Genomic DNA, 25,163 nt, shown 5'->3' with positions numbered 1-25,163 from the left:
AAAAAATGAGCTGAAATTCTTCAGTGCTTTTCTCCTTGAAACATTCATAGATCCACAAACGGTGGTCTACTGAAAAGCTAAACAAGACATAGAAACTAAGAGATTGAGAAATTACATAGAATTTTGAGCAGTCTAATCTATGTGGAGACACAAAGATTGAGTTGGAAGAACATAGCAATGAGAAAGTCTTCAAAGGCATGTAATTCAGGGCCTCCTCTTAAAGAGAACTTTTCTGTTCCATAGAAGATGAACAAAGTTCTTCTATCCTTTTGAGTATTTTCAAGGTCATAGTGCACTGGGAGGAAAGGGGAAGGATGTGAGGGCTGAATCAAGACAAAAGAACCTGAATGAATAGAGAATTTAATGACCAAGAATATTTTCTTTTAAATTATTATTGTGAAAACACAAGTCTTTTCACTGTTCCAAAACGGAGGTGAGCTGCTTTCGTGTCTTTTATGATTTTACTTAGAACATAGATAATTATTTGACATTTATATAGCATTTTACAATTTTTATTATGTCCATAGCTATGATATCCTTAGAAACTAATAATAACCCTCAAAGGTAGAGGTTCTCCAATTTGACAGATAAGCAAACAGAGGCCCATAAATGATTAAGCAATTTACTTAAGGGCATATGGTTAGTGGGAATGTTGGGACCAGAACATATGGCCTCTGATTTCCAGCTCAGGGTCCTTTCTTCCACTACATACTCCTTTCTGTAGAGCTTTTGTTCAGTTTTTGGTATTCTATATTGGTTGAAAAGAAAGTAAATAAACACAGTCCCATTAAAAAGACCATATAAGCACTAACCAAAAGATGAAAGCTAGAGCTACGGTAATATCAGACAAACACTTTAAAAGAAAGAAGCAATATAGAGATAAAAAGGGAAGATAATAGCAGTTCTAAATATATATGCACCTAATAATGTAGTCTCAAAAACATATAATGAACAAATTGTCAGACCTAACCCATAACCATAGATATTTGAACATATTTCTCTTAGAAACTAATAGAACATACAGATAGAAAAATACATTAGAACAATACAATTAACAAATTTGACTTAACTGAAATATAGAACAGTGTATCCAATAGTTGCAGAATACACATCCCCCCCCCCAAGGCATATGGAACATATGAACTTTCAATACATTTGAAAGACTTAAGTCATACAAAGAATGTTTTCTAAACACAGAGGAATTAAGTTAGATATCAATAACAAGACAAAATCTCCAAATGTTAGAAATTTAGAAGTACACTCCTAAATAACACATGGGTTAAAGAAAAAAAAAATCATGGCGGAAATAATAAAATGTTTTTAAATGAACGAGAAATAAAATTACAACCTATGAAATGTTATGAAATAAAGCTAAAATGGTGCTTCGAGTGAACTTTATAGCTCTATAGGCATGGACTTAAAAAGAAGAAAGATTGAAAATCATTGGTAAAGTATCTACCTCAAGAAATGAGGGGAAAAACAGTAAATCAAGCTAAAAGAAAAAATGACAAGTAGTGGAGATAATAACAACAGTCAATGAAATAGACAACAATCATATTAGACAAAATCAGCAGATCTAAACATTGTTTCTTTGAAATTTTTAAAAAGACAAATTATAAATCCTAGCAAGTCTAATCAGGGAAAAAAAAGGAAGTGGGCATAAGTTACCTATATCAAAAATTTAAATAAAACTAAGCATTTAAAAATGCAGATCCTTACATTAAAAACATTAAAAGAGGGCCAGCCTCGTGGCTCAGGTGGTTGGAGCGCCCGCTCCTAACGCCAAGGATGCGGGCTGGATTTCCACATGGGCCAGTGAACTGCGCCCTCTATAGCTAAGATTGTGAATAACAGCTCTCCCTGGAGCTGGGCTGCTGTGGGCTGCCATCAGCTGTGGCAGGCTACCCTGTGCCGGCAGCCAGCGAGAGCTGCCGTGAGCGGCTGACCAACAACTGGTGACCGACTGCCTCAGCCATGGGGAGTGCAAGGCTCATAATACCAGCCTGGGCCAGGGAGCTGTGTCCTACACAACTAGACTGAGAAACAATGGCTTGAACAGGAATGGGGGAGGGGAGGCTGAAGAAGGGGGGAAAAAAACATTAAAAGAGGACATCATAGGAATGGCGGCAGCGAGGTGGTCTTCTTGAGTTCTACAGAACTTACCACAAATTGAACATCTATAAGCCATCAAAGGATTCTCTGCTCATCACACAGAACAGCTAAGAGACTCGCATGAGGATTACCTGAAGGTGGGCAAACTGGGTAAGCAGGGGAAGAGGGAAGGGAGCGGAACAGAGACCCGGCCCGCATCTGCAGCTATGGAGACGCGGGGGTGGGGGGGTGGGGGGAGTAGGACAGAACAAAGACCACAAGAGCCAGGAGGTGGGCTCTTTCCCTGCGTCCCACAGCTGATCTCTCTTGCTAAGAGGTATCCAGCTTTGGAGGCAGTTACCTCAGCTGAAACCTCCAGCTGGGCCCTAGGTCAGACAAAGGACTTAAATACCTTACCTGGGCCCCTCCCCACAGTCTCCCAATCCTACCCCCACCCTTCCAGAGACTCAAGCTGGACCCTGAAATGAGGAGTAGTGTCAGATTAAAGAGGAGCCATAGCGCTCAGGATCTGGGAAGACCTGGTTTGCTGCTGTGACCTAGGGAAGAGGCTGGGAAGAGTGTGACACTGCTGGGCTGGGAGACAGAAGACTCCTCCATCCCCAGATCCCACCTTTTCTGGCCTGCTAGGGCAGGGCAATTACAACTGCAGAGACATACGCAGGGGTTAGCAGCAGCTCAGAAATCTTGCCCACTCCACAACCCCCGCACACACATGCACACAGAAGAAGTGCCCTAAGACTCAGGAGACCTGGGCACAGGGCTGCCTGTGGTACTCTCAGTGCACATATGTGCAGGTGAAAGCAGAAACTGCACTGACTTTGTAAAAACTACAAACCACACCACATAGCTCCAGTCATTTAGAACTGCAGTGCCAGGCTCTCTTGGTGCTAGGTGGCTGGCTCTGCCTCCACAAGGTGCAGAGGACTCTTTGCAGCAGAGGACAGCCTGGAGATTACTTGATGGGCTTAAGCCAAGACTGGCACTGCTTTTTTTTGTTTGTATTTTTGATATTTTTGCCTGTGTTGAGTGTGGGTTATTGGTTGTTTTTACATGTGAGTGTATGTGGTTTTTTCTTTGTTGTGGTGGTGGTGATGGTGGTGGTGCTTGGTGATTTGCTTTGCTCTGAAATTACCCTACACCAGGGCCCAGCCCAAAGAGGCACAGATTCAACACACCCAGAGGCCAACTCCAGACCAAACCAGAGTACTACCAGGTTTGACATATAAGTGACACACTCAGAGGGAATTCTCTATAGGCACAAGAGACCATAGGGGCCAAGCCTCATTTGAGCGGTCAACCCTCATGCACCAGATCATCCACTGGGGGCAGAGCCAAGTCTCACAACTAGTCAGCCTAGGAGTCAATCCCACCTACTGATAAGCCAAAAGCAATTAAAGCTCAACTTTAACAGGAGAATACACACAACACAAGGGTCACCTTTGGAGCACACGCACAGGAGAATAGGGAAGTGGTGCAAGTCAAATATAAAGGACACATACTACATAAGATCACCCAGCAAAGACCAAGAACCCTAAGGGATCTACCTAATACATCAAAGCAAACACAGAGAGTCAGCTAGAATGGAGAAACAAAGAAACGTCCCAAATAAAAGAGCAGGAGAAACTCCCAGAATTGGGACCAAATGAAATAGAGGTAACTAACCTATCAGAGACAGAGTCCAGAACACTGATGATAAGAATGTTTAAGGAGCTTAGTGACGACATAACGAAGGATAGAGAAATCATGAATGACCAGTTAGAACTAAAAAATACAATAACCGAAATAAAGAACACACTTGAAGGAATTATCAGTAGGTTAAAAGAGGCAGAGGGTTGAATCAGCGACTTAGAAGACAAGTTAGCAGAGATCACCGAAGTGGAACAGCAAAAAGGAAAAAGAATAAAAAACAATGAAAATTGTTTAAGAGATCTATGGGATAACATCGAGTGCAACAACATGCGCATCATAGGAATACCAGAAGGTGAAGACAGGAATCAAGGAATTGAGAACATAGTTGAAGTAATAATGACCGAAAACTTCCCTAACCTGGTGAAGGAAACCGACATACAAGCCCAGGAAGTGCAGAGTTCCAACCAGGATGAACCCAAACAGGTCCACACCAAGACACATTATAGTTAAAATGGCAAAAGTTAAAGACAAAGAGAGAATCCTAAAAGCAGCAAAAGACAGCAGGTTACATACAAGGGAACTCCTGTAAGACTATCAAATGACTTTTCTACAGAAGCTTTGCCAGCCAAAAGGGAGTGGCAAGAGGTATTCAAAGTGATGAAAAGCAAAGGCCTACAACCTAGATGACTTTATCCAGCAAGTCTATCATTTAAAATTGAAGGAGAGATAAAGAGCTTCCCAGAAAAGAATAAGCTAAAGGAATTCATTACCACCAAGCCAGCATTGCAGGAAATATTAAAAGGGCTTCTGTTAGCAGAAGAAAGATGAAAACAATCTACAAATAACAAAATGGCAATAATTATGCACCTATGAATAATCACTTTAAATGTAAATGGATTAAATGCTCCAATCAAAAGACATAGGGTAGCTAAGTGGATAAGAAAACAAGACTCTTGCATATGCTGTATACAAGAGACTCACTTCAGATCAAAAGACACATACAAGCTGAAAGTGAAGGGTTGAAGTAAGATATTTCATGCAAGTGGAAATGAGAAAAAAGTTGGAGTAACAATACTTATGTCTGACAAAATAGACTTTAAAATGAAGAATATATTAAAAGACAAAGACAGGCACTACATAATAATAAAGGGATTGATCTGACAAGAGGACATAACCCCAATAAACATCTATGCACCCAACATAGGAGCACCTAAATATATAAAACAGATATTGACTGACATAAAGACAGATATCAACAGTAACACTATCATAGTTGGGGACTTCAACACACCTCTGACAACAAGGGACAGGTCTTCCAGACTTAAATATGGAAACAGAGGCCTTAAATGACACATTAGACCAGTTGGATTTAATCAATATTTTCAGAGTATTTCACCCCAAAGCTGCAGAATACACATTCTTCTCAAGCGCACATGGAACATTTTCCAAGGTAGACCACATGTTAGGCCACAAAACAAGTCTCAATAAATTTAAGAAAATTGAAATCATACTATTTGTCTTCTCTGACCACAGTGCTATGAAATTAGAAATCCACTACAGGAAAAAAAAAAAAACACTGGAAGACATACAAATACATGGATGCTGAATAACATGTTACTAAATAATGAATGGGTCAACAATGAGATCAAGGAAGAAGTCAAAAGATATCTCGAAACAAACAAAAATGAAAACACGATGACCCAAAATCTATAGGATGCCGCGAAAGCAGTCCTAAGAGGGAAATTCATAGCAATGCAGGCCGACCTAAAGAAAAAAGAAAAATCACAAATCAACAGTTTATTCTTACACTTACAGAATCTGGAAAAAGAACAGCAAAATAAGCCCAAAAGGAGTACAAGGAAGGAGATAATAAAGATCAGAATGGAAATAAATGAAATAGAGACCAAAAAAACAATACAAAAGATCAATGAATCCAAGAGCTGGTCTTTAGAGAAGATAAACAAAATCGACAAACCTTTAGTCAGACTCATCAAAAAAAAGAGAGAGAGAACCCAAGTTAATAAAATCAGAAATGAAAGAGGGGAAGTGACAACAGACACCACAGAAATACAAAAAATTTTAAGAAATTACTATGAGCAACTATATACCAACAAATTAGACAATCTGGAAGAAATGAACACTTTTCTACAAACATACAACCTTCCAAGGCTAACTCAAGAAGAAATGGAAAACATGAATAGACTGATTACTACCAGGGAAAACAGTCCCATTTACAATTGCTTCAAAGACTATCAAATACCTAGGAATAAATTTAACCAAAGAAGCAAAAGATCTGTACTCAGAAAATTATAAGACACTGAAGAGAGAAATTAAAGAAAATACAAATAGATGGAAACACATACAATGCTCATGGATAGGAAAAATTAATATCGTTAAAATGTCCTTACTGCCTAAGGCAATATACATATTCAACACAATACCTATCATACTACTAAGGATGTTTTTCACAGAAATAGAATATATAATCCTACAATTTATATGAAACCGTAAAAGACCCCGGATAGCCTTGGCAATCTTGAGAAATAAGAACAAAATGGGAGGTATAATGATACCTGACATCAAATTATACTACAAGGCTACAGTATTCAAAACAGCATGAAACTGGCATAAAAACAGACAAATAGATCAATGGAACAGAATAGAAAGCCCAGAAATAAATCCAGGCCTATATGGTCATTTAATCTATGACAATGGAAGCAAGAATTTACGGTGGGATAAAGACAGTCTATTCAATAAATGGTGCTGGGAAAACTGGACAAACACATGCAAAAAAATGAAGCTGGACCACCTCCTTACACCATATACAAGAGTAAATTCAAAATGGATTAAAGACTTAAATGTAAGATCTGAAACCATAAAAGTCCTAGAAGAAAATATAGGAAGAAAGTTTACAGATATTATCTGGAGTAATATTTTTACTGCTATATCCCCTCAGGCAAGTGAAATAAGAGAAAAAATAAACATGGGATTACATCAAACTAAAAAGATTTTTCACAGCAAAGGAAACCATCAATAAAACAAAAAGGAATCCTACTCAATGGGAGAAGACATCTGTCAATGACATATCTGATAAGGGGTTAATATCCAAAATTTATAAAAAACTCAACTCCAAAAAAACCAAATAACCCAATTTAAAAAATGGGCAGAGGACATGAAAAGACATTTTTCTAAAGAGGACATACAGATGGCAAATAGACATGAAAAAATGCTCAACCTCACTAATCATTAGAGAAATGCAAATAAAAACCACAATGAGATACCACCTCACTCCATTTAAAATGGCTATCATCAATAAATCAACAAACAAGTGCTGGCGAGGATGTGGAGAAAAGGGAACCCTTGTGCACTGTTGGTGGGATTGCAGATTGATGCAGCCACTATGGAAATCAGTATGGAGGTATCTCAAAAAACTGAAAATGGAAACTACCTTATGACCCAGCAATTCCACTCCTAGGTATCTATCCGGAGAAATCCAAAACTCTAATTTGAAAAAATTTATGCACCTCTATGTTTATTGCAGCACTATACACAATACATGGAAACAACCGAAATGCCCATCGGTAGACGACTGGATTAAGAAACTATAGTACGTTTATACAATGGAGTATTACTTGGTCATAAGGAAGAATGGAATCTTACCATTTGCAACTATAAGGATGGACCTAGAGAACATTATCTAAGTGAAATAAGTCAGACAGAGAAAGACAAATACCATATGATCTCACTTATATGTGGAATCTAAAGAAAAGAATAAACGAACGAACAAATGAGAAACAGTCTCAGAGATATAGAGGAAAAACTGAGGATTGCTAGATGGGAGGGGTGGTGGGAAGAGGGAGAGGTGAGGGGATTAGAAAGCACAATTGGTAACCACAAGACTGCCACAGGGATATGAAAGTCAGTTTGGGGAATATCGTCAATAATGTTGTAAAGATTTTATAGGGTATCTGATGGACACTTGTCTTATTAGGGAGACCACTTCACGGATGGTGTAGATGCCTGATCACTGAACTGTACACCTGAAGCTGAATAATAATGAATGTCAACTATAATTTTATATATATATATATGTGTGTGTATATACACACACACACACATACAGTCACAAGTGGAGTACAGCATTAGGAATAGAGACAGTGGAAATGTAACGGCTGTTTGCGATGTCAGAGGGGTAGTAGGTTGGGGGAGGGGGGGTGTTATCATTTTATAAGGAGTATAAATGACAAATGTCTAACTATTACATTGTTTTGTACACCTGAAACTAATAAAAAAAAACATTAAAAGAGCATATTATGAACAACATTATCCCAATAAATTTGACGATGTATATGAAGTGGAGTAATTCCTTAAAAAACACAACTTATACTGAAATAAGAAGAAATAGAAAATCTAAATATATGTTAAATTTAACTAAAATATCTGTGCAGTAGACAGAATAATGGCCTCCCACAGGTGCCGAAGTCCTAATCCCTGGAACCTGTGAATAAAGTTACTTTATATAGCAAAAGGCCCTTTGCAGATGTGATTAAATTAAGGACCTTGATATAAAGAGATTATTTTGGATTATCCAGGTAGGCCCATTCTAATCACCATGGGTCTTTAAAAGCAGAGAACCTTTCCCACTTGTAGTCAGGGAAAGATGTGACTAAAAAAAGAACAATCCGAAAGATGCAATATTGCTGGCTTTGAAGATGGAAGAAAAGGGTCATGAGTCAAGTGAGTCACCTTAGGAAGCTGGAAAAGCAAAGAAAAGGATTCTCCCTTAGAGCCACGAAAAAGAAGTGCAGCCCTGCCATACCACTGAGAACCATATTTGATGTCTATCCTTCAGAACTGTAAGATAATAAACTGACATTGTTTTAAGCCACTAAATTTGTTGTAATTTGTCACAGCAGCCATAGAAAGCTAATATAATTTATTAAAGAACTTGAATACCTAATTAGAAAATAATTTCACATTAAAAAAACTCCAATCCCAGATTTGCTTCACCAATGTCACACAAACTCTTCCAGAAAATAGAGAAGAAGAAATACTTCCCAACATATTTGATGAGGTCAGAAAACCTTGATACCAAAATCTGACAAGAACATTACAAGAACAGAATATTACAGACCAATTTCTATCATGAATATAGATACAGAAATCTTAATACATTGTAAGCAAACCAAATCCAGTAAACACATAAAAGGATAGTACATCAAAACCAATATAACTTTATTTCAGGAATGTAAACTTAGTTTAACATTAAAAAAAATGAGTCCATATAATTTACCACTTTATTTAATTTACCAGATTAAGAAAAAACATAATCGTCTCAATAGATGAAAATAACGCATTTGATAATAATATTCAATACAAGTTTATGATTAAAAAAACTTAAGGAACTAGAAATTAAAGAGAACTTCCTTAATATCATAAATATTTCCTATAGAGAATATATAGCAAACATGATATTTAATGGGAAAATGTTGAAAGCATTTCCATTAAGATCAAAAAAGAAACAGATTCTCACTGTGTCCACTTCTATTTATCATTGTATTTGAGATGCTAACAGTACAAAGAAAAAAAAAAAGAATTTGAAAGGAAAAAATTTTCAAACATGGTGATATATGAGAAAAATGAACAAACAAAAACTACAAATAAACTATTAGAATTAAAAGTAAATTTAGCAATGTCACTGTATACAAAGTCAGTATAGAAAAATCAATGTATTTTTATTTACCATAAAAAACAATTTAACATGAAATTTTGTTTAACAACAAAAAGAAAACAGTACCATTTACTTGGCATCATAAAACCTAAATACCTAGGAATAAATCTAAAGAAATATGTGCAAAACCTGTACATTGAAAAATTTAAAGCAGTATTGGGAGAAATTAAAAACAATCTAAATAAATACATAATTTATGTTCATGGGTCAAAAGACTCAATATTGTAAAGATGTCACTTCTCTTTAAATTGATTTATAGATTCAGTGCAATCTTAATTAAAATCCCAGCAGGCATTTTTGTGAAATCTGACAAGCTGATTCTAAAATTTATGTGTAACTGAAAAGGGCCAAGAATAACCAAGATGCTCATGAAGAAGAACAAAGCAAAAACACACATTCTATTAGATATCAAGAGTTCTTATAAGCTACAGTAATTGAGACAGTAGGATGTGAATAAAATAATAGAAAAATAAACCAATAAAACAGAATAGAGTCCATAAACAGACCCATACATACACAAATACTTGGTTTATATCAAATGTGATATTGCAGGTGAAATGATCTCTTTTTAACAAATTGTACTGGGTCATTTGTATATCTATATGAAAAAAAATGAAATTTCACCCCTACTTAAAGTTAAATACAAAAATGAAATTCCAGGAGAATTCTAGATCTAAATTTGAAAGATTAAAAACTAAGAATTCTAGAAGCTAACAAAGAAAAATATCTTAATGACCATGGATACACAAAGGAACAGGAATCATAAAGCACCTGGGATAAAGAAAAAAATGATAAATGTATTATATGAAAGTTAAGAATTTTTATTCATCAAATGACATAATTAAGAGAATGAAAAGGCAAGCCAATATCTTCTCCAATGAAAAGAAGATAGATATTTGCAATGCATGTAACAACAAAGGTCTCATATCCAGAATATGTAAAGAACCTCCACAGGTCAATAAGAAAAAGACAGACAACTTCATAGAAAAATAAGCAACAGACTTGAACAGACACTTAACAAAAGAGGATATCCAAAAGCTAAATACATGTATGAAAAAGCTATATACATGTATGAAAAATTTCCCACTTTAAAAGTCACTAATAAAATGCAAATGAAAATCACAAATTAAAGTTAAATACACACCCACCAGAATGGGTAAAATTAAATAGATTGACAATACTAAGTGTTGCCAAGAATATGGTGCAACACTGCTGGAGAGGGGAGGTGTAAATTCAGTGTACAAACAACTGAAAAATGTCATTATTAATTAAAACTGCAGATTCACAAAACTTTTGAGCCAGCGAGTCCATTCCTAGGTATATATACCCAAGAGAAGTGAGTACATATGTGAAGCAGAAGACATGTATGCAAATGTTTATAGTAGCATTATTCAAAATAATAAAAAATTGGAAACAAGTTAGCTGTCGATCAAGAGCCGAATGAGAAGTGGTGGCATATTCATTCAGTGGGAACACTACAGCAATGAAATATAAACTGTTACTACACACAATATGGATAAATCTTACAAGTATAATGTTGAGCAGACACAATGATACATTTTATGCTTCCATTTACATGAAGTTCAAAATCACATCAAGAAATGGTTTTAGAAGTCAAGAAAGCAGTTACCTTTGAAGAGAAGGAGGAAGTGTGACTTGTCAGGGCATCAGAGTATATGGGACACTGGTAGACTTATTGCTCTGGGTGATGATTAAGTGAAATGTATTCAGTTTGTGAAAATTCTTTGAGTTTATACTTAATGACTCGTGCACTTGTCTGTATATGTTCTACTTGAACAAACAATTTTATTAAAGAAAAAATAGGAAAATAATTAATGACAAATTTTGGAAATAAAAGTTATAAGAAGGTTAAAAATGATATAACATACAGGGAGGAATTATGTCTCACTAAACTACCCTAATATCAAACTTTGCTTATGAAACTTTTGTCTCCCCTACAGAGCTGCTCCAGAACGTAAACTTCAACTTGATTGTCTGCTCCTGCCTCCTCTTAACTGCTGTCAGATTATACAGTCCTGGGGCGGTGAAATGCTGGCACCTGGGTACAGCGGCACCTGTGACCAGTAACACTATGGCTTGTGTGGAATGAAGAGCGAATGGTGGCAAAAGCAGTCAGGGCTGCTGCTTGGGAAGTACCTGAGGCCCCACGTTTGCAGAGGCACCAACTTATGGAGTCCTGGGACATAATAACGGTAAGTAATGGGGAATAACTGAGAAGCCACATGGCATGTTCTATTATTATTATTATTATTATTATTATTATTATTATTACATGGCCAGTTCTTAACTATTCATTCCATCAGCCCCATCAACTGGCAGCCTCTGGAGACAGAAGGGTTTTACTACTTCCTGTCTGTATGACCTTAATGGGAGTCACTTGACCCATCTGAGATTTCTTCTTCTCTAGATAAAGGTGCAATATGCTCTTCTCCATGTGGAGGTGAGTGCTAAATAAAATAATTTTTCCTGAACAGGTCTGATAGACTCCTATTTGAGGGCCTTGGCAGCTGCTGTTCTGGAACCGTCTTCTTTCAAATGGTTCCCTCCCCCATCTCCTTTGGGTTCTTACACAACCATCACTTTCTCAATGAAGCTTCCAGAACAAACTCCCCAGCTCTCTTTAATTAAAAAGTCTAACAATGTCCCCTCCCTTCCTCAGCTGTCCTTGTCCTCCTTATCCTTCTCTCTTCATTTTTTTTTCCATAGCACTTACCATTTAACATGCCCCCTGGATTTTATTTTTTTTATCATCTGTCCCTTCCTTTAGAACGTAGGTTCCACAAGGGCAGGAATTTTTATCTTCATTGTTCACAGCTGTGTCCCCAGCACTTAGAATACGTGTTTCCCTGAAAATAAGACCTAACTGGGAAAATAAGGCCTAGCATGAGTTTTCAGGATGATATCTACTGAATATAAGCCCTAGTGTGTCTTTTGGAGCAAACCTTAATATAAGACCTGGTCTTACTTTCTGGGAAACACGGTAGTACGCAGCACCCAACAAATATTTATTGAGTGAAATAACACATGTAAAAACACATAGCACAGTGTCATAGCGGGCATTCAATAAAGCTGCTTTCCTTGCTTCCCTTTTGTTAAATTGTAAAATCCAGGATGCTTCAAGGTTCCAAATAACCCTAGGTAACTCCTTGAAGTTGGACTATAACAAGGACTCACAGATCAGCCAGAATACTTGGATTCTGTATTAGTTTGCTAGGGCTGCCATCACAAAATACCACCAACTGGGTGGCTTAAACAACAGAACTTTATTTTCTCACACTCTGGAGGCTAGAACTTTATTTTCTCACACATCAAGGAGTCAGCAGGTTTGGTTTTTCTGAAGCCTCTCTTCTTGGCTTGTAGATGGCTGCCTTCTTGCTGTGTTTTCACATGGTCTTCCCTCTGTCTGTGCACTAATCTCTTCTTATAAGGACACCAAGTCATTCAATTAGGGCCCATCCCTAATGGCCCCACTTTAATTACCTCTTTGCAGCCACATTCTGAGGTACTGGAGGTTACTGCTTTGATATATACTTGGGGACGTGGGGGAGGAGGGCACAGTTCAGTTCATAACAGATTCTGTCCCTTGCTGAGTTCTGTGATTGGGTCAAATCTCCTCACTTCCTTCATTCCAAGTTTCCTCCCAGCTTGAAAATGAAGTTTGTGGCTCTTGTTCCTAATACTAATGATAAATATCTTGCTTGCTGGCTTTTCTGTGAAAATCTCCTTGACTTCTAGCACAATCAGAAATAAAGGAATAAATAATGGAAGAAACTGAAGGTAGGTTGTCATCAAATTCACTGTCTTCCATCCCTGCATGCATATAGTGGGGTGGGGCGAAAGGAAAGTGATACTCTAATGTTCAAAGGAGAAAAGTCAGTTGTAGAACTTACAGTGGGAGAGAAGCAGGGTTGGGAGGAGAAAGAAAATTAACATACTGTATTAACATTTGGGAATTATACCAGAAACTGTAATCTCACTGAATCCTCACAACTCCATGGGATGAGTATTATTATTATTGCTTGCATTTTATAGGTGAGGATTTGGAGGCTCGGAATGCAGAGTTGGGTTTTGTTATTTCAGTTTATCTAAAACTCAGAGAACCCACACAAGTCCCTCTGCCTCTAGCAATGAACATATTCATTAGCAGGGCGCCTGGCCCTAAGAAGGTGCCGATACTTCTAAGCATTATTTTGTTGGCCCCTCATGTTTGGCTTTAGGCAGCAGAGGCTGGAGAGGAACAACTTCCCACCCTTACATTCTGTCCCAGAATCTACACTGGTGTCTTTACAAAAGGCCAGCCACCACGATCATTTTAGATCTGCCTAATGCCATGGATAAACTAGGGAAAGCGAAACCCCTTTCTTAGGAGAGGCCTGCCCACCTCTCATGCCTCCAGGACCCAGCCAGACAAATATAGCAGAAATTACAGTCATTTGATTTAAGACTACATGTGTACACTTCGCCTGAGCCAAGCCCCAAACCCTAGTTCTGCTACTGCTTCAAAGGACCATCTCTCTTCCAGGCTCCAGGCCCAGAGTAAGCAGCAATTTGGGAGACAGCCCCCTCTTATTTTTAGCCTTAAAAACCTAAAACCAACATACCAGTGCTCACCCAAGCGTCTCTCACAAGCTGTTGTTTCATTTGGGTTGAGAAAATGACAGAGTTCTGCACCAACAACAGAAGAAAAAAAGAGGGGGAAAAAGGGAGTTTTATTTTCCCTCCACTGCCAACCTCCTTCCCCCTCAACCCCTCCCCTAGGCCTGGGTGGACCCTGCCTGGGTAATCGTCCCCTGCTATATTTAAAACCCACAGATGTGTTTGGTGGAGACTCAGTTTCGGAATTGCAGGCGGCGTCTCCTGAGGACAAGGGGTGCCGGTGCCGCGCGCCCTCCTGCCTGCCCTCCCCGCCTGCTGCCCGGGAGCTCCGGACTCGGCGGAATCCAGGTCAGGACGTGCCGCGGTCTTGGAATTGCCGCTGGCCGGCCGGCGCCCGGCGCCAGGCTCCAACGATTGGGTGGGTGGCCGCCGGCTAGGGGTTTGGTCTGCATTCGGTACTCGGGTCTCTCTGGACTCCAGGAGGTGCCGGCTCGACTTCCCCGCTGCTGATCTGAAAACTCCCCCCATCTACGGGCGAAGATAAATACGCGCGGCTTGTCATTCCGTGCACCTCGCTCTCTCCCAGCTGATAGGGTGACGTTCGGTTTGGAGGCTTGGAGATTGGCTTTTTGATTTGGCTTCTTGCTGCAGCTTAGTGGGCAAAGCTCTCGGCTCGCCCAGAAACCAGCCCCTCCGCGCGCGGCGAGGCCGAGACGTCGCCCGCGGTGACGGCGTGCGAGGCAGAGAGCCGGCGCTCTCCCAGCCCCGGGAAAGCCCCCGCGAAGCGACTGCAAGCCGGGGTCCCTCGGAGCCGCCAGGGCGCGCCGGGCTGCTCGCCTTTCTGCCCCTCCCGGCAGGGATCCCCCCGCTCCCGGCGGCCGGGACTCCGGGTCTCTCCCGGGCTTAGTCCCGAGTCCGTTCCCCCGGTCAGGGATTTCCGGGGGTCTTCGGACAGGTTTTCTCTGCTCCTAAAACCGGCGCCGAGGGACCCCTTCCTAGGCCCCACCCCCCGCCCTGGCCCCAGCCCTCGCGCTCCAGATGCGCTTCCCCGCAGCTCCCTGATAGCTGCGAGCCCACAACCGGCGGGCAGCGACGGACTGACATGCCCCCGACGCGGCTGCGGCCGGCGGGCAGCCCGCGGGGGCGATGAGCCGCGGCGGCCGGTGAGAAGCCAGGTGGCGGGGGCTTCGCGCACCTACCTCACCACCTCACTTGCCCACTCCGCTCGGGAGACCGAGAGGAAACGGTGAGTAATGAGGTGAGCCTCCTGCCCTTCCCCCTCAGCGGGCGGCCGAGACGAGGGAGGCTGAGGTTGGGGGCTTGGGGGTGTTCCCCAAGAGGGTTCCTAGTTGTGAATAATGGTGTCTATTAAGTTAGTTCTCAAGATCGTTAATATAAACTGCCTTCCTGAGGGCTTAGTGTCTGAAGAGGTGGGGGGAGGGTGCCCCGGAAAGTCTACGTGGTGTATGCGGTTCTGGAGGGGAGGGTGTTGCGTTCTGGCAGAGTGAGTGTCTCGCAGGGGGTTGGTGAGGCGGGCGCAGAAAGAGATGCCTGGGCATGTGTGTGTGCAGTCGGGTCGCGGATTTGCTAGGTTAGCGGCGGGTGCGCATCGGGAAGGCTGACTGCTGTGTTGCGTGCTGGATGCATGTGTCCGCTGGCTGTGCCAGGGCGTGTTGTGCTCCTGGGCTGTGAGTGCCCACCGGGTGTGGGGACTAGGAGGGCAGCGGGTTTTCACGAGGCGCGCGCCCGCGTGCGCACAGGCACGCGCGCACCCCAACGTCCGGACGCCACCGCCGCGGGTCAGGAACTGCAGCCCCAGCGCATCAGCCCGCGGCGGCCAAGGGGCGGGGAGGAGGGTTTCTCCTGTTCTGTGCTCTCCAGACCGCGTTGCTCTGGGCGATCTGGGGCCAGGTGGCAAGAAGCGAGGGATGTAACTACCCCCCCCTTCCGCGCGCCGACAACCCCCCTCACCAACCACACACACACACACACACACACACACACACACACACTCACACACTCTCACACGCCCTCATTCAGAGGTTGGAGCTGCTCCAGCAGACTCTGCCTGCCCTGCCCTGAGGACCCGAACCACTGGGGGAGATAAAGCTATTTGCTCCGGGAGGGAAAAAGCAGCTTTTGGTCTTTATTCACTTTTATTTTTAACCGTGTCGGGAGGGGGGGCTGGTTAAATAGGCAAACCCCTTTAATGCAGTGCCTTCAATTTACTCATTTGCTGCCCGCCTTTACCCCCATATTTCCTCTCTCTTCTGACGATTAGAAAACCCAGAACGTTTGGTTGTTTGGTCTCTCGGGCAGATGGATTGAAACGGGACAGGTTTTCAAAAACGCAGGCCGCAGCTGGGAGCAAGGCGTGGAGCTCCTGGATGGTCAAAAAACACCCCAAGCGGAGGGAGTTGTGAGTGAGTTACGGGAGCACATCCGGCCTACTGGTGAGGCACCAAAAGGGAAGGAAGCCTCGGGCCTCTGGTAACCTGGTGACTTGCAGCCGTGTGTTATTAATCTTCCACAGCTGTTGTGCCCCGTCCACTTGAGCTAGCTCTTGTTTACCTCGATTTTCAAATATAGCTGCTGGGCCGTGCTCTTCCTGAAATAGGGGGATCACTTCACTCGGTGGTATGGCCCTTGGCCTCTCGCTGGCCCTTCCTTCTGCCAGCCGCACTGGATCCAAGTTTGAGAGGAACTTGCCCCTACAGGCTTTGCAGTTCTTCAAATGAGGATGGTTGATGATCAGAGAGCTTGGGGTGACTGGGTGGGGGCTGATTACCCCAGCCCCTCACTGCAATCTACATTTCTTTTTCCTATTGGCAGTCCTCACACAAAAGTCCACTCAATAACCTCATTTTTCTTGAAATAAAATATAGTTATTGGGTTGAGAAGAAGCAGATGGTGCCTACAGAACTGAATTTGGTTGAAGTGGTTCTTGAACTTAACGAGGATAGGAAAGCTGTTCATGCAGTTTCCTCTACCTGGAACTCTTTATTGTTCTTCCAACACTCCCGAAGTCCAGCCCTGTCTGTGTCTATTGTCCTCCTGTTCGCCCTTCAGTTCTTACTTCATCAGTTACTTCCTTAAGGAAGTGTTCCATACCCTCCTTGCCTAGGCCAGATCCCCCTGTGTTACATACCCATAACCTGAACCGGTTATTTTTGAAGTAATTTAAAGATGCACGTTTAAGTTTATTTAAGTGATTGAATAATGGCAGTCACACATGTAGATAGTAAGCTGCGTGAAGGCAGGACAGATAGACGGTAAGTTTGTTCACATTGTATCCCCAGGGCCTAGCACTGTGCCTGGCATAGAATAGGCACACGGTAAATGTTGGTTAAATGAATGGGCTTAGAAGGACGAGGTACCTCTCCTCTCTGCTCCTGCTCCTCTGATCTCCACTTCAGCATCTCTTGTACTGCCCTCCACAGCCTCCTGGGCAGAGAAGGGGGAAGAGGTTTGTCAGATTGACCCTGTACAAACATTCCCTTCCCTTGGGCTCCTCCCTAGGCTGGGACCCTAAAGCTAAGGCAGTGTCTTGTTGCCCTAACCCTGCCCTGTCCCTGTGTAAGGCAGTCCCTGGTACAATATCTGGGCATAGTTTCTGGTATTGTCCACGAGTAGTCGTTGTGGGCATTGTTCCCCTGTCTGAATTGCCCACAATCTGGATTTGGGGGAATGTGTCACACATCTTGGCTTCTTTTCAAGCTACCAAGGTCAGATCAGAAGAGAAGAGAACTCCCTTTTCACTCAAGCCTGGTGGCTTTGCCGAGAGTTTCAAATATTGGGTTCAGAAATACGTTGGACTGCAGAAGAAAAAACATTCGTTATTTATTCAGCCAGTTATTTATTCAATAAACGTTTAGCAACAACCTACTGTGTCTGGAATTTGCTAGGTACAGAGACAAATAATAATGACAGTGATAATAATAATAATAATAATAATAATAATAGTAGAATGGTCCCTTTCCTCCTAAACATACATTCATTCCACCAGGGATAAACAACTAGTGAACAGACAATTACCATCCACATAAGGTGATTCCTTTCAGTGGAGAGTAGATCCCAGGTGCAATGGCGGCATATAGGAAGGTCACTTCTCTAGAGGAGGACTCCTAGGGACAGCTCATCCCAGAAAGAAAGGATGGGTAGGAGTTGGCTTTGGTGAAAGCAGGGAGAGGAGCCGTGGGGAGAAAGTGTTATGAGTGAAGGCATCAGTATATAAATGCTTAAAGTGGATGAGAGCTCTTTAAATGACTGAAGACAGAGGCTAAAATTCGGGGAGATGAGTTTGGAGAAGCTCTGGGGGCCAAACCTTGCAGGGCATGTACTCCACACTAAAGATTTCCGTTGAGTTTCCAGTGGGGCTTAGGAAGGTTTGTAGTACTGAAGTGTATGGTCAGATTTGCATTTTAGATAGTATGTGGAGACTGAACTGTAGGAAGAGAGAGTCAGGGAGTTAGGAGGCTATATTAGAAACTGGGGTGTATCACTGCCCTGGTCGCTGGTGAGGGAGGGGTCAGGGGTTTCCTCTTTCTGTTTTAGCATACAAACCAGAGCTGCCCTTCTAGGAAGAAGTTCCACTATTTTCTTTAATGAGATTGGTTTATGTTTGGTTGTCTATTTAGTTTTTGAATGGGTACTCTAAACCCAACACTGGGCAGGGCACCTCAGGGGAAAGGAAAAGCGGCTCCAGCAGGTGTAAAACACACTTCCTGACCTACTGAGCTGCAAAGCAAGGAGAACCCCAGAACATGGGGAAGGTCTGAAGAAGAAGCCTGGAGGGGTAAGGATTTAGATCTATATTTAGATCCATAGAGACCACTGAGCAAGACATCTAGATAGAAAGAATCGCATGTGTATGTATATGGGTATTTTTTTGATAATGTGCAGAGTGAATAAAGGCTAATTCCAGAATCAATGGTATTTGGATATGGTATACAGAATCATGTTTACTAAGGAAACAGCTCTATTTCATCCTGGATATAATTTGGAATGGCCCAAGTAGCACTGACTGAGTTGATATTTGGAATGACAAATAGTGCTTTCCTGGTTGTATGCAAGAACGCTGGGTCATGTGGGGACTGGACCCAGAAGTGAGAATGGAAACAATAATCCTGCCCTGGCGCCCATGTGGTAATTTCCAAATGACGAGAGGAGAAGACCTCGTAGTCCCGCACTGCTGTGTTCGCCCTAGGGAATGAAGCCAGAGAGTGTGAGCTTGGTTGATGTTCTTCCTTTGCACCCTGACCTCCCCACTTTGTTCTTCATCCTTCCCTGTCACTAGTCTCAGAGTGAAAAAGATCTCCCTTTTCCTCCTGTATGGTGCCCAGGAGTCACCCGTGCCCTGCCGTCATCAACTTGCCCCGGGCTCTTTCTCCTTCAACATTGAATCCCTCCCTCCAGTTGTAAGCACGCTCAACAAACCCCATCCTAAAAAGTGCATCACTTGTCCAGTTCCTCCCACTCCCATCATTCTCTCTTCCCATCTTGCTTTCAATAAACTCTTGCAGTTTTAGAGTAATCATCTGTCTCTATTTCCTCATCACTCATTCATTCATTTAGCCCCTTGCTTTCCCATTGTTCCCCACCTTCTGCCCAAGTCTCATCCACCAAGGACTTCTCATTCCCCAAAATGTAACTTATTCCTGATGTCTATCTATAGCTCCCCCCTCTGCTTACCCCCATCAGATAAGATTGACCATTAGCTCTTAAAACTTTCTGCTCTTGGCTTCTGTCACACTGAATCCTCCAGGTCCCACTAGTCCTCTAGGTGGTCCCTCTTCCACTTCCTCTCCAATATTTTCTCCTTTCTCCCATCTTCTCCTTGTCCGTTAGCGCTCAGCAGTCTCTGCAGTGGTTTGTGCTGTTTCTCCAGGGCGGATAGTTCAAGTCGATGACTCGAGCTCTCCAAGCCCAGTGTCTTGTTTCCAGCCACTTTCACAGTGTCTCCAATAGGATGTGCCACCAGCAACTCAAGTGGAAGTTTCACTAAACTGACCTCATCTTTGTGCTAAGGAGTTGTTCCTCCTGACTTCCTACTTTTCTATTGATGACACCAGCCAACTTCCGGTCACCCTGGCTCCCAAATCCCCAAGTTAATCTTGGACTCCTCTCCCTTGTCCTTCAAGTATCATGAATGTTGGTTAAGTCCACCCCCCTCTTCTCTATCTGTACTTCTACAACCGAAGTACAGAGCTGATAACCTCTTACAGAATAGCAAAGATAATAATATTTACTACTATTAAAGCAGCCAACATGTGTGTGTTTACCACCTGTCAGCTACTCTGTTGCAAAGTGCTTTTCATTGATTTTCCCACTGAATCCTTACCTACCTGTGTAAAGTAGTTACTACGATACTGTGACAAATTGCTTTCTAACATCTTCCCAACTTCAACCTCCTCCTCCTTCAATTCATTTTAATGCCTGTGACAAGATTCCTCTCCTAAAACGCCCTTATGGGCTGGTCATTTTCCTACACCAAAAACCTTTGAAGGGCCTCCCATTACTTGTGCCAGTCCAGCTCCACCGGGGCCTGATCTACCACTCATGTCTAGTCTCACGTTTTACACCTTCCATGCGGGCACCCAGGTAAACTTGTCCTTTCCTCTTCTGCGCTTTTGTTCGTGGTTTACCTTTCTCTAAGAATCCTACCTGTACTTTAACGTCCAATTCAAATGCCTCTTCCTGATGGGAAGGCTTCCTTCCTCTGAATTTTGATAACACAGCATCTGTTTTTCATGAGGCCCTTATACTTATTAAAGTGTGTGTGTGTGTGTGTGTGTGTGTGTGTGTGTGTGTGTGTGTGTGATTATTTTGTTTTTTGCATGTGACTTACCTCCCCTCCTGGACCAAGTGCTTTTTCTCCCTCTACTCTCTGTCGCATGATACCTGAAACACAGTGGGTGTTCAATGAAAAATGAATGAATTAGTAAATGAGTAACCTGCCTCACTTTTGAGGCAGGTGAAACAAGGTCAAGAAAAGGGGGTCTAACCCATTCATCATAAAAGAAGCTGTGGTGGAGTCAAAAATCAAACCAGGAGCAGGCAACATTATGGAACAGAAGCAGCATTGAACTGGTGGTGAGAAAGGTATATTTTGGTTCTTGTCACTTATGACAACCACAGGCATGACCCACTTCTGTGCCCCGGGCCTCACATTCCTTATCCATCAAAGAAGGTTATGTTGCATGTGTTGACTTTTAAGCTACCTCCCTGGCCTGACAATTCTGTATTATGAGTCTTGTTCCACACCCTGTGGATTGCCTCCTGCTAAGAATATTTTTAGTACTGACAGTATCTTTCATTTCAGAATCTTCTAGCTACAGTTTGAAGCCCCCAGTGTATCTGTTGTCACATTGGCTCTCTAGTGGTCAACATGACCAGCCAACTCTACTCTCTGGATGTCTGGCTTGCGAGGCACCCTGAGCTGGTTGAGTGCCCTGATGGCCCTAGGTTGGCACTTCTGTGTGGAGTCACGTCCCACTGCAACACTCCAGGGCATTCATAGAATGACAGGCAATGCCCTTGGCCCTCAAATGCTCCAGCCAGTCCTGTCTCAACTCCTGCACTTCTACCATTGCTTTTCCATCCAGGAAGGATGTATTTGAGCCGTGTACGCTCTATTGAGAATCTCTGTGGAATCACTCTGCTCAGTGGCTTTCCAGAGGCTCTGCCCACCCCCTACCAGACCACTGGACTCCTCCCCTCACCCCCACTATGAGACCAGAAGAATCATCCTGAGCCTGTGCCTTCCAGCCCCTCAGAAGGAATTAATGGGGGAGTCAAATTTGAGGGAACTCATTAGAGAAGTGGGGGGAGAAAACACAGCTGCAAAAACAGTGGCTGGATCCGCTGGAAGTCCTAGGCATCTGCTCCTAGCACCCTCTTGTGGAAGGGGGACCCAGAGCACCCCCAGAGCTGATATTACAAGAGAATTCCGTAGCACACTTCAGAGAGATGACTTTCACAGCTTGCCAGAGCCTGTATTTCCTTCAGTCAGGCAACAATATGAGTTAATTCCATATTTCAACATTTAAAAGTTAAGAGAAATTAAATGGCATTAAAATAAATCAGGCTCCTGGAGAATGAGCTGAGGGAAAGGGCCCTAAAGGCAGCTAATCACCAGCTTCCCCTTGATGGGTGGGTCACAGGGCAGGAGGATGTCAGCCCTCTCTCCATGGGGAACCCCAAAAGATAGGGCCCCGATGCTTCTCTCTGGGGAACAGGCAGGGGCAGAAACAGTGCCCCCTCAGCTGCCCTGGGCTTCTCACTCCCCTGACCCAGCCCTGATTTCCTTTCAGTGGCAGGGAATGTTTTCTCTTGGTCCTTGCTGACATGACACTCCTTCCAGCCTGGTAGAAGGACACCTCTGGCAACCATAGGACCAATGTTTGGTTCTGGCTCCATTACTTATTGGCATGGAAACTCTTGGCAGTTCTCCGAGCCACAGTCTTCTTCATCTGTATGAATATCCTCACAAGCAGGATTAAATGAGATCATATGAGCGAGAAGGCCTTTGTAAGCTGCTGGCACGTAGTATTGCTTAATACTTGTTGAATGGTGCACTATAAATGTTGGTCATCATTATGTCACACACTGGAGAAAAAGTCAGGTGCCAATGAGAGGGCTATGGTAGAAAGAAGGAATTTTGTTCAGAAACAGCCTCACAGGGGTCGTTCAAACACTATGTGGTCCTGTTGGTTCTTTTGAATGAACAAATCTGCCTGTTCTCTGAGACCATTGGCTTTAACCATTTACCTCTCTACCCAGGAAGTTTGAAGTCTCTCCTCACAGGTGCATCTTTCCACACTGAATCTTGCAGATTTATCATTGATCCACTCAACAAATACTGACACTCAGGTCAGCACCTTACGAATACTGTGGTGAACAACAAGAACAGGTTTCCTGCTATCCTGCAGTTCATATTTTATGATAAACCAATGATCAAACAAACAAAAACAATGATGATTTCAGCAAATGCTATGTGCTAGAAAGAAAATGAAAAATGATGTGACAGATTGTGCTGGAGGACAGGGACATGACCACTGTTAGTAAGATGAGCGGGGAAAGCACCTGAGAAAGGGGCATTTGAGACCTGAATGAAATAAAAAAGTGATCTTTTGGGATCTCTAGGGGGAGGGTATTCCAAGCAGAGGGAACAGTAAATGCCAAGATCCTAGGGCCAGGTCCATGCTTGGCGTGTTCTAGAAGCTTAGAGAGCTCCGCCTTAGTTGGAGTGAAGCGTGGAAGCAGCAAAACAAAGTGTTGGGAGTTAAAGGCAGTGAGTTAGAAGTCAGTAAGGAAGCAGGAGTTTCTGTAGGAAGAGAAGATTGCAAAGAATTGGATGATCTGATTTACATTTTAAAAAGACTTATTTGGCTGTGGAAACTAGACTGTAAGAGATGGGGCAAGATTGGCAACTATTGCAGTAGTCCATACAAGATATAATATTGACTCTCCAGTAGCGAGAACAGAGTGTGACACATATTTAGAACTCAATAAATGTGAGAACATATCCAGGCAGAAATAATCCTCAAAGAACCTACAACTGTGGTGGGCATAGAGTAAAGTGCTCAACAAATGAACCAATGAGCAGAATCAGGCTTTTCTCTGGTCACTCTAGGATATGAGTTTATCTCAACATTTTGGAATTTTTAAAAAATACTTTGTACTTTTTTAGCTAGCAGTATTTCCTTGGGACAGTGCATCATCCCATGAGTTAATTTTCTTTTATGTGAAACTGCATTTTCATTGGACATAGACATGAGAAATCCAACTCCGCTCCCTCCATGATGCTCTCATTCCGTGTTCATGAATCCCAGAAGCCTTTGCTCACATTTACATACTGATCTTCTGTACTTGTCTCTGCACTGCTCCACAGCAGGGACCAGACCTGCTTTATCACTACATCTCCAGAGCTTATCACAGTCTGGACTGTTGAATCCACAAATAGTTACTATGTTGACTCTGGTGCCTTGGTTGAATTCCAGGACCTTCCTGATCTCTTTCTGGAGAGCCCAGAACTCTCACTGGCCTCATTTGTCTCACAGGCACAAGATGTCCCTAAAACTAAGCATGTGTCTAAATTCAATGGTTTTGTGTTGACTCCTTTAACTTCCATTTCTTTGGGCCTGTATATCCCTGAATCAGGAGGAACTCTGCAGGGCCAGTGGCTGAAGAAGGTGCCTGATGTGGTTTGGTCCTTGCTTTGCCTCTTCTTTCCTATCATCTATTTTCAGTTAGTATCCAACATGTATTGAAAGAACTCTTAAATCCACACCTTCCCCAGCAGGCCTACTCTCCTTGCCTCTCATCCCATTCTGATCCCCTCTCACTCAAATGCCTGGAGAGTCTCTGAACTAATCCTTCTGCCTCTAGTCTTGCCCTGCTTTTGTTCATTTATCCAGTTTCCATGTTGTCATCACTCTAGCTCTGCTATCCAAAGGAAAAACATTGATCTTGTCCCTCCTATGATAAAAACTTCCAGCGGTTCCTTAGTGCCTCCAAGATAATGCCCCAGTTTCTTAGCTGGGTGTACGAGGCCTTTTACAAGCTATTCCTCACTCATCTGTGCAGCTTCTCTCAAGTGCCCTGTTTTTGGCCACATTGCTCAACCTTCTTTAAACAGACCTGCTCATTCAAGGCTGCCATGCTGTTTAGCATCAGCTTTCTGTTACCTTTGTTGGACATTCGCTGGCTTTTACCCAGTTACCTCCTGTTCATTCTTTAAATCCTAAATCTAAAGTTGCCTGGTTCATGAAGCAGGCCCTGAGGATCCCACGCAGCACACACCTTGCATCTTCTGTGCTTCTTGCACACTCCACGTGCTTCCAAACCTAGTACTTGTGTTGTTATAATTATTTCATTTTCTGTCACTGTTCTCCAGTGAAGTATGTGCTCCTAAAGGGAGATTATATTTTGTTCATATTGCTCATATTTGAAAATCCTTGCTCATAGCATCCCTGACAGATGGGATGCTTCATTTGAACACTGCCAAGAGTGGGAGAAATCACTGGATATTATGCCTTCTATTTTTGCACATTTATTCAGTGTATCAATTTAA

At 42.5% G+C, this 25,163-nt stretch overlaps 1 protein-coding gene across 11 annotated transcripts in view; it reads left to right on the top strand.

Annotated features, from left to right (window-relative positions):
• Positions 1-25,163, top strand: part of SLC8A3 (solute carrier family 8 member A3) — a 166,909-nt gene that overhangs the window by 29,629 nt on the left and 112,117 nt on the right. For 6 of the 11 annotated variants that reach the window (XM_074327282.2, XM_074327279.2, XM_074327281.2 and 3 more), the window contains 3 exons: positions 11,434-11,685; positions 14,306-14,437; positions 14,570-15,335. The gene's annotated coding sequence lies outside the window, so the exon portion shown is untranslated. Of the gene's footprint in view, positions 1-11,433; positions 11,686-14,305; positions 14,438-14,569; positions 15,348-16,521; positions 16,543-25,163 lie in introns of those variants that run through there. The other 5 variants (XM_088797383.1, XM_088797385.1, XM_019733511.3 and 2 more) reach the window with 5 other exon arrangements.

Source organism: Rhinolophus sinicus, chromosome 3 (genome assembly GCF_057876585.1).
Source record: "Rhinolophus sinicus isolate RSI-liver-muscle chromosome 3, RSI-T2T, whole genome shotgun sequence".
Taxonomy (NCBI): domain Eukaryota; kingdom Metazoa; phylum Chordata; class Mammalia; order Chiroptera; family Rhinolophidae; genus Rhinolophus; species Rhinolophus sinicus.
The sequence above is the reverse complement of the archived record's forward strand: the minus strand, read 5'-3'. Positions and strand labels throughout refer to the sequence as shown.